The sequence below is a fragment of the Prionailurus viverrinus genome, chromosome D3 (genome assembly GCF_022837055.1).
Source record: "Prionailurus viverrinus isolate Anna chromosome D3, UM_Priviv_1.0, whole genome shotgun sequence".
Taxonomy (NCBI): domain Eukaryota; kingdom Metazoa; phylum Chordata; class Mammalia; order Carnivora; family Felidae; genus Prionailurus; species Prionailurus viverrinus.
In genome coordinates, this window is record NC_062572.1 from 83,343,281 (window position 1) to 83,353,908 (window position 10,628).

The 10,628-nt window shown below is 41.6% G+C and overlaps 1 pseudogene; it reads right to left on the minus strand.

Annotated features, from left to right (window-relative positions):
- Positions 1 to 1,040: 1,040 nt before the first annotated feature.
- LOC125148685 (heterogeneous nuclear ribonucleoprotein D-like) lies at positions 1,041 to 7,714 on the minus strand (annotated as a pseudogene).
- Between the last annotated feature and the right edge of the window lie 2,914 nt (positions 7,715 to 10,628).

Below are 10,628 nucleotides of genomic sequence, written 5' to 3' on the forward strand. Positions count from 1 at the left end.
AACAGTTAACACCCAATATAGCTTCCTAAAAAACGCCCCACAAGAAAACATTTTGTTCAGTTTGGTGCTTGCTGCGACAATACCAGTAGAATACAACCGACTTCCTCAAGTCCCTACTTCAAGTATCTGCATCTCACTTTTGCTCAAATTTTAACCACCTCATGCCTCTCTGCCAAAATCCTTGTAACAATTTCTGATACTCTTAAACTGTAGCTCCAACACACTGTTTAACACTGCCTTTTCCCTGGGTATATCTGGATGTTTTAATCAAGAAAACTAGTAATGTCATGGTATCACGATTAGCCAAAGCTCTTTCTAACAGACCAGATTCTGATTGAGTGTATCATAACCAATGGCTTTCCAGAGACAGGAACAAAGCACAATTGCTTCTATTTATGAAAAGGAACTACCAACATGCTTTGTGCTAAAAAGGCACACTTCTTCACAATATAACCCAGAAGATTCATGGTCGGCTAGAAAGCTTCCACTAATGACAACACTATGACAAGGTCTCCAAATGCACAGAGAAACATTAAAGGTGTGGTGGAAACCTCAGTTAGCAGGGAAATGAACCCTCAGAATATAGAATACATCTAAGAAAAATGGGGAACAGGGGGACACTGTAGCTGGCTATTCAAAAAAGGACCACCGTTTCTCCCTATGGACCAATATTCCCTACAAAATAAACTGTGCCTTAATTATTGTTTCTTTTCAGTTACACATTTACAGAGCTTTTTAGTACTTGATGCAGAACAACAATCACATAAGGAAGCATTTATTTGAGGTTTAACATGAAATCACACAAATAAAATTTGTATAAACACAACTCCACATTGAGTCATAATACAGAGAGCAAAAGACAAAGTAAAAACAAAGAAAACTAATTGGCGGCTATATACAGTTGGACACAGTTGTGTCTTGTACGCTAGGAAGTCTTTTACAAAATAATCACCTTAGATCAACAGAAGGCTGATCTTCAATGCCATCCGTCCTGCAAGATGGGTTCAGCAATCTCCTCCTGTTTTCCCCAAAGTCCTCCTTTAGTATGGCTTGCCACCCCCTCGAGAAGCCTTGCCTTAAGTGCTCTGTTGGCCACTGTAGTCTGCATATCTGTGTCCATATCCATAGTCTCCCTAGTTATACCCGGTATAATCACAGCCACAGCCACTATGGTTTTGATCACCACCAAAGGCACTATCGTAATTTCCATATCCTTGATCATAACAGTTATTAAATCCCGGTTCCAGTTTTGGCCCTGACCTTGCCCATGACCCCTAGTACCACCTTGTCCACCAGCCACTGCACCTCTTCCTCCTTTTTGTTGTTGCTGTTGCTGCCTATAGACCTCGTTGGGTTGTGCAACTTGGATTTCACACTTCCCAGAACCAATTTGATGATATCTGCTTTCTAACAATTTCTTTCCTGGCTCTTCATCGGTATATGTGAAAAAGCAAAGTCCTCTTTCATTTGGTTTTGTCTCCACGGGAAGTGCAATATTTTCAATATCTACAAAGGCTCCAAAATATTCTTCAGTTTGTTCTTCAGAAGTACCTTGGCTCAATCCACCCACAAACACCTTTTTGGGAGGTTCTTTCCCTTTTAAAGCTCTGGCCCTTTTGGGGGTCTATCAATTTGCCATCCAGTTTGTGTTCCTTTAGTTCCCAAACCGTATCAACACTAGCAGCATCTCTGAAAACCACAAATCCAAATCCTCTCGAGCTTCCAGTCACTGGATCTGTTTTTATTGTACAGTCTACGATTTCCCCAAATCGAGACAAATATTGTCAGGTCTTTCTTGCTTGTATCCCAGCCCAAGCCTCCAATAAACATTTTGCCGTCATCCTGCGGATTCTTGCTCACGGTTGATCTCAGATCCCTCTGCGAATCCCTCTATGCTGCTGTACTCGTTCACGTCCTCCATGGTGGTGGAGCTGTGGGCTGCAGGGGGCGGGTGGGGGGTTGCTGGCGCGCAGTCTGGGTCGCGGCAACAGCCGTGGCGGAGCATTGTATGGAGCCGGATTTCAAATGGTGGCGGAAGAGCCCCCCCCCCAAATATATTCTTAACAGGATTTGACTAGTTCAGATTCTATTCCACTCTATTCTCTGTGCATAAATGCTTATTCATGTTTCTAAACTCCTGACACACGTTACTCTTGGGAAATGATAACAAATAATCACAATGATAGGCAAGAAGTCATTTTTTTTTCTAGTACAGGATTAACTGACAGTTTTAAAGTTTTTTTGGTAAAAATATAAGCATAATAGGTAGGTGTTAGTATTATGTACAAATACTGTATTAAGATGTTATATTTCAGTACTATATCAGTGGGGGTTCTCCAGAGAAACAAAAATCAATGTGTGTGTGTGTGTGTGTGTGTGTGTGTGTGTGTGTGTGTGTGTGTTAAGAGATTAATTTTAAGGAATCGACTTGTGATTGTTGGGGCTGGCAAGTCTGAAATCTGTAGGGCAGGTCTGCAGGCTGGAGGGCTTGAGGTTTTAGTCTTGAGGCAGAATTTCTTCTTCTTCTTTGGTAAATTTCAGGTTTTGCCCTTAAAGCATTCTACTGATTGGATGAAGTCTACCTGTATCATTGAAGGCAAACCTCTTTACTTGAAGTCAAATTATTGTAGGTTTTAACAACATCTACAAAATATCTTTATAGCAACACCTAGATTAGCTTTGATTAAATAATTGGGTACCGTAGCCAACACATAAAACTAATCATCAAAAATAAAATGGAAAATAATTTTTACTTGATATATATACAAAATAACTGCTAAATAAAATAACCTAGTAATTAAAAAATACAATATGTTTATTAAAAAAACTTTAAGTTTTTTTAAGTTTAAGAGAGAGACAAAGCATGAGTGGGGTAGGGGCAGAGAGGGAGATGCAGAATCCAAAGCAGGCTCCAGACTCTGAGCTGTCAGCACAGAGCCCCATGCGGGACAGGAACTCACAAGCTGTGAGATCATGACCTGAGCCGAAGTCTGATGCTTAACCAACTGAGCCACCCAGGCACCCCCAAATACAACACATTTAATATTTAAAAGTTACCATGCTTAATTTGAAGTTTTAAAATAATATGTGTGTGTGTGTGTGTGTGTGTGTGTGTGTGTGTGTACACATACATATAGGTGCCCTTCTCTGATAGTTGATTTTTGTTCCATGACAAATATTACAGATGAAGAAAATTTTCTTTCATTTTAGGATTTTGTTGGTTGAACTGTTAAGGTAAGCCCAAAAGAATCTTCTACTTGGTGTTAGGGTACTTTTGGCACCATATAAGCTCATCCCACTTTTTAAGAATGAGAATATTTGTGTGCTTGTTCTCATTTGGTTTTACCATTAAAATCAATATTACTTCTGTTAACTTAGATTTTATATCAATTTCTGCGTTCAGATCAGAGTATTATACATCATTCACATCTTCTATGTGAGATTCCACTGTTAAAGTATTTACAAAGGACTTTAGCTTTTAGTGAATAGTCCAATGCTTACAAACTCTGGAAAACATTATTGGATTAATTTTCAAATGATGTGATATTTGGATATTTTAGATAGGCTAAGAACATATATTGAATTTATAAGTTTAAAGACTTCTGTTGCTTCCAATATGGATTATTTTCTTAGAATGCATCTCATAGAACTTGTGTACATATGTACTTACTAATATTTATTTGCAAAAATGTCTCGCGGTTTGAAACAAGGCCACAGAACACACTTATAACATGGCAACAGCCACCGATAATACTAATTGAGAAGCTTGTGACCATTTCTCTGTGTTCCTATTCTGGTTCCCAGTTATGTCAGTATTAACCTTCAGCTTCCTACATCTGTAGGTCCGTCTGTCTCTTACTTTTGACATAGGTGGATTCTTTTGAAACTAGGAACCTGTTGATTGCTAAGCTTTCATTCCAACAAGAAAATTAAAATATATTTTCTCTTTTACCTGATTTGTCAACTTCAAAAAATAAACAATTTTTCCTTTCACTTAATTTTTGTTTTGACACCTCTTATAAAAAAAATCTTGAGCCAATTTTGAAATTCCCCCACCCCTTTCTCTGGGATAAGGAGATTAGCATTTGCTAAAATAAATAAGACATATTTCTTATAATAACAAAATAATCCTGATTGCTCCCTCCTGTCCCTGTATTGTCGTCATTCACTTCACTTCTACTTCTACTAAGGAAATCTACATCTACATCTGTATACACATAACACATATATATAAGCATACATAATCAAATACTTTGCCATTATCATTTTGAACAATCCATTATGTTAGATCAGTTAAGAATAAGAAAAATAGAAAACAAGAAGGTGATCAAAGTGCACAAACTTCCAGTTGTGAGAGATACAAGTTCTGAGAATGTAGCGTATAGCATGGTGACAATTCAAAAAGAATCAGAAAAACAAAAGCTTTCATTTCACCTTCACCTATTTCCTCTTTGATGCTTTTCCTTTCATTATACAGCTCTGAGTTTCCAACCTATTTTATTTTCCTTCTCACTAAAGAACTTCTTTTAACATTTCATGCAAGTAGGTCTACTGGCAACAGATGTTGGTTCACAAATTCCGTAGTTGCTTGGGTGAAATTTAAAATTGGCCTTGTACATGGAGGGCAGGGGGAAACCAAGGAAAGAGGCAGCCATCCAGATCCATGGGCAGAAGGTTTAATGCACAAGGGAACTTACTTAATGAGGCTTGTCTAAGTGGCCACAAGACCACTAGATCTCTGCACCTACTTGCCATAATCTCAAACGTTTATAGAGAGACCTTAACAGGGTTCCATCATGTATACAGCTCAGATGGCCTCCACAACACTTGCTCACTCAAGGCAGCATCTTTGGAGGTGGCCGGCTCTGGGAACAGGAGGCAGGGTGCATGTTTCAAAGATGGAGAGTGTGGAGGAGCCTCCCATGGCCCGGGGCCAACTTGCCAGTCAACCTGTGACCATGTCTTCTTGATGACCTCCCCAGACACTCCAACCCTCAAGACCTACTGGATGTTAAAATTTTTCATGCCTCCCTCTTCTGCAATGGGCCTGGCGTGGTCAGCAAGGGGCTTCACTAGCATGGAGGTGGCTCATTTGGCAGCTATCTGGCTACATTTGAAAGCAGATACCATGGAAATAATTCAGGTTCGTAAAAAAAAAAAAAAGCACAGATTAAGATAATGATTCCCAAAATAAGTAACTTTTTTCCCACCAAGAGCCCACTGATTTACTGAGTCCTCCAGGCTGAGGATTATTCAGAGTTCATTTGCATCCTCCTGCGATTTAGTAAAGAGGATACATTAGCAGACTCATCAGGTATGAACACACAACAGTCTGTCTCTATAATGACACAGGTACCTCCTTGCGAGGCAATAATAACGTCTAAGGCGGTTCTATTTTGGAGCACAGCTTTTCCAATTAGAGACCTTTCAGTGTTCACTAAAGACAGCCATTGGCAGCTATCATTTAGGGCTTGTTAGTGAATATAGTAAGGGCTTCTACATGTGCTATCACATGCCCTCAGGCTGATGGAGGGGACAAAAACTGTAGCCAAATGATCATACCAGTAGAAACAGAATGTGCCCTCTTTCTTGAGGAGAGTGAGGTTACAAATTTTTGTTACCGTGGGAGGATTCTCCTCTGTGCCCAGGGAGAACAAGGGTGCAAGTGCCCCAACCACCCAAGTGGAAGCCATGGCCACGGACTGGGCCACACAATCACTGGGTCCCATTCAGGGCTACCCAGGGAATACCTGTAGGGGAGTAATGGGTCAGTGCCAAACCACTGGCTCTCCTTTAATGTGACAGAATGACTGGATGGTTCCATTCATATCCATCCCGTATTCCTGGCACAACTGGGTTGGTTCTGTTTAGAGTGATATTTCTCTTTCCAGCATAGGGGTACCCTGATGCTCAAATGTCCTTTACCTGGTGTGAGCTACATGAACTTATTTCAATCTGAGTGCTTTGATGGTGGTATTTTAAGCACCTTCCTGGTCATCAGTTTGATGGGCTGCCCATGTAGTTTGACAGAAAAAGAATACCCTTGTCGGGTGTTATCAACAGTGTGAGCCACAAGCCAGTTTTCTGGATCAGTACTGGTGATATCAGATGAATTAAGAGTACTAGTCCTAGCTTGTTTTCCTCAATGTACTGTTCTAAGCTTTCCAGTCCCCTCCCTGGTGATACCCCCCATGGCAACCTGACAAGCTAGAGAGGGGCAGCTGCCAACATATCCAACTGTTGGTCAAGCCCACTTGGTCACTGTCCTTCTATAAGAGTTATAGCTGTGGCCAGGGTGCCTGGATGGTTCAGTTGATTATCCAACTTCTGATTTTGGCTCAGGTCATGATCTCACAGTTCATGAGTTCGATCCCCACACTGGTCTCTGCACTGACAGTGCGGAGACTGCTTGGGATTCTCTGTCTCTCTCTGTCTCTGCCTCTCTTTCTCAAAAATAAACATTAAAAAAAATAATTATAGCTGCGGCCTGATCCTTAGATGTTAATGTGGCTGCAGCTTTAGAAACTTCCCCTGGTTGTGCATCTATACATGTTGGCTGGGGAGGCAGCACCACCAGGCATGAGGAGCTATGGTGGGGGCGGGATATGCCAGATCAGGACACCTGCATTCTCCCATCATGCAATGGTGTGCGTTCCATCCCAGGTACCATGTGCTTCCACACGTCCAGCCTGCAGCAGGACAATGGGACCCCAGGGGAGACTGAGTAGCTCCCCCTCACCCAGGAGTATGAAGTAACCTACCCATCCCGATGGGAACATCCCACTGCAAATTCCAGTAGATGACATCTTTCCCAGGCGCAATTATGCCTGGTGTTCTCAGCAGCACAGCACATTGATCTGTGGTCAGAGTCCGGCCAACTTCTATCTTCTGTGACTTTTGTACCTTTAATGTGTTGGGTGTCTCTGCAGGACTCCCAGTCTGGCATAAGGGGCAACAGGATCTACCAGCTGATCATTCAAATGTATCAAAGGCTGGGCAGTACTTTAGTCCACTTGGCCAAGGTGGTTTTACCTGTTAGTAATTTAACCTGCTGCTTTAATACTTCATTTTTGCTTTCTACCAGCCCTGCTGGTTGTGGTTTATAGGGGAGACAGAATGTCCATTCAATGTCAGGTTCTTTTCCCAGTCTTGTACATCATGACCTTTGAAATGTGACCACCCCCCTCCCCCATCACTATCTTTTCAACAAGGGTATCTGTTCATGGTACTCAGTTTCTCTAATCCCCTGATGGTGGCAGACTGGTTTGCACAGTGACAGGGGAAAGCTTGGGTTAGACCAGACAATGTCCACACAAACCAAGGCATACTTAGAACCCTCATTTGAAGGGAGGGGGGCAATATAATCAATTTGCCAATCTATTACCAAATAGAAACACCAGTGGATGGCCCCAGACACCTTTGGCAGGTGCTTTGCATGTTGTTTAGAACATAGAATACATGCTGTTCCTGCATTAACCAAGCACCGTATTTCAAGGGTAATCTGGTGTCCTGGGCAACACCCACCTGGGCACTACAATGGCCACTTTCCCTAGGCACCCAATCTGCTGTATCTCCTGAAGGGTGTGGGCTCATACCTGAGCTTGGGCATTAACTTCTTGATGGCCAGGGGAGTTTGGTCTGTTTCACTGTCCATCACCACAATATCCTTCTCTGCACTCTTCTGCACTTTCTCAGGAATTCCAACCCTTGGCATCACAATTAGGCTTTGTCATAAGCACTTGGACCTTACTCCCCTTAGCTTGCACCCTCCTAGCTTTGCCAAAGAGTATGCTAGGGTCTCCAGCTGCTTCTCCTGCTCTCCCTGCTTGTCTGCTAGCCCTGAAGGCATCAGAGTAGTGGACACCACACTTCCTCTCTAACCTCAGCTCTTCTTCCAACTTTCTAACTCAAGCTTCAGCCTGATTCTGGGGCAACAGCTGGCCCTGTGTTCGCCCCTGTCTTACGCACTAAGAAGAGTTGCCAGTTTTTCAATCTGTTCATGTTTTACTCGCTGTTAGGATGGAGTGACAACTTTCAAGCTTTTCACTTGTGGTTTCTTCCCTCTTTTTTGTTAGTGTACTAGTTATCTGTTTGTATGTAACAAAAGTGGCCAAAGTGCCACATAACAAAATGCCACTTTGCCCCAAACAACAAATTAGGAATTTGGGAGTAGCTTAATCCATTGGTTCTGTCTCAAGTTCTTTCACAAGGGTTGCAGTTTAAATGTGAGTCAAGGGGGCGCCTGGGTGGCTCAGTCAGTTAAGCGTCCAACTTCGGCTCAGGTCTCCATCTCATGGTTTGTGGGTTCGAGCTCCGTGTCAGGCTCTGTGCTGACAGCTCGGAGCCTGCAGCCTGCTTCAGATTCTGTGTCTCTGTCTCTCTTTGCCCCTCCCCCGCTTGTGCTCAGTCTCTCTGTCTCAAAAATAAACGTTAAAACAATAATAATAATAAATAAATCAAATGTGAGTCAAGGCTGGAGTCATTCTAATCTTGCTTGGCGAAAAGTCCACTTCAAGCTTGCTCATGTGATTCTTGTCACCAGATTCTTGTAACCAGAGAGTTATGGGAGCAGGATGCCATGATAGGTAATGATTCTGGGAAAGGTGGATGCAAGGCAGACCAGGCTAGAGAAGTGTCGTAGGCCTTGCTGAGAAGCTTGGAGTCCTCCAGCGGAGAACACTTGGAGGTTGTTAAGCCATGGAGGGCTGGGATGCACTTAGTAAAAACTGTTCATAGAAATGGAATGTTAATATCTTCATAGCTTGATAGTGTGAGATCGAAACGTGTTAAAGAGCAGGTATAGCAAAAAGACCCTTTGGTCAGGATTTACGTCAGGAGATACAGGAGTCTCAGTGGAATTCACCCGTCCATCTCTCTGCAGATCTCAGGAAGCTCTGAGCCTTGGCCGGTTTTGTGACATTCTCTGGTCAGAATCACCTTCTGAGCTAGCTTCAGAAACGAGAGAATGTGTCCCTGGACTGGGCTCTGCCATATACCAAGCGTACCAGCCATTGCGCCCTTTGCTTTGGATGTTTTCTGGAGCTCAGGCAATAGGAAAGCTAATATGTATCAGACACTTATCAGTGCCTATGCCTGCTAGAACTGCTTTACGTGAAATAATGCCTTCAATCCTCCTAAGAGCCCTTTAATAAGTCGTTATTATTACTCAAATTTTACAGATAAAATAACTGACATGCACAGTGGTTAAGGGATTCATGGTTACACAGATAATAAAGGCCGGTGTTGAAATTCAAGCCCAAGTAGTTAAACTACAGACTTGATCCTAACGGTCTCATTGATGCCACTCGCATAAGTTGCATAAATACTCAAGCCTGGAATTGTGCTTAGAAATTTAAATCTCTACTGTAGACAGCTCAAGAAAAGTAAGCATAAACAACCTAATCTAGAAGTTAAGATAAACCATGGTGTATTTTTTACTGCTTCTAAAGAACATTTTTCCTTGGATTCCACTGAGGCCAATAGGTTAAGACGTGGACTGTCAAAGTCACGTGTAAAGGCGGAGCATCATTGGTAAACATTTTAGTGTAATTCTTTTCAACATGTTAAGCATCCTGTTTTCTTTCCACCTTCAGAATCACTGAACCCCTGAATGTCTGCCAGTTCCGACTTTCAGGAAGATTATTTGCCTCCTTCTCTTCAAAGTGAAACCATATAAAACATCTGATTAGTCCATTACTTATTGAGACATAATGTGTATGTCAAAGAAAATTGATTTTACTGCTACATGGGTATGGCTTAAAAGCAGAATTGACCAATATAATTGACACAGACAATCAGGTTTCTTTTCTGTTATACATATTTTCTAGGTAAACTGCCTGTGAAAATATTAATCCAAATGTAAGCTTGTGTTTATTCTTTTCAAAATTGGAAATTACATTATTCATTTTATATACATATCTTCAATTTGTTAGTTTCTAAATCTGTAGTTATAATCATGGCTATTTCTGACCTACATCCATTTCTACTAAACAAGGGCCTTTGGTGCTAATTTTGATAATTCTCAGCTTGTTGTATGAAGAACAAAGTTTGTCTCTAATTAGATTTGTGTACAGTATGCATCATAAAAAAAGAAAAACTAAATTCTGTTCTTTGCGTTCACTAAATTAGGTGTAAGAACTCCTTTAAGCATATTATCTTGCGTCTAAACCAGTTTTAATAAGTTTGGAAGACTAAGGGCATAACTTCTCGAACGAAGTTGGAAAAAATCAGATCCTTTTTTAGAATGTGATACAGTGTTCTTCATCGATGACAGGTATATCACAAGTTACAGTTTTCCACACTGTTTATTTTGAAATCAGAGGATTATACACTTTGCCAATCTGCTCTAATTTCACTAAATTTCCTTTTAACCAGACTCTACAGACTACAATGAAGAAAGGCCTCTAAGATCACCTAAGCACACACGATGAGCCGCCATGTTTTCCAATTCCCGCCTGTACTCACTGTGAAAGCGTCTCAGTAAATGATGGTTTCAGTGGCACTAATGGACCTTACTGTTAATGGTGACTTCTGCAGCTACAACACAGAGGCTCTGGGAATACCTTACATACTATAGGAATGACCCCTGCACCATCCCTGACAAGCGCTCATCCAGTCTTGCTTCCCTA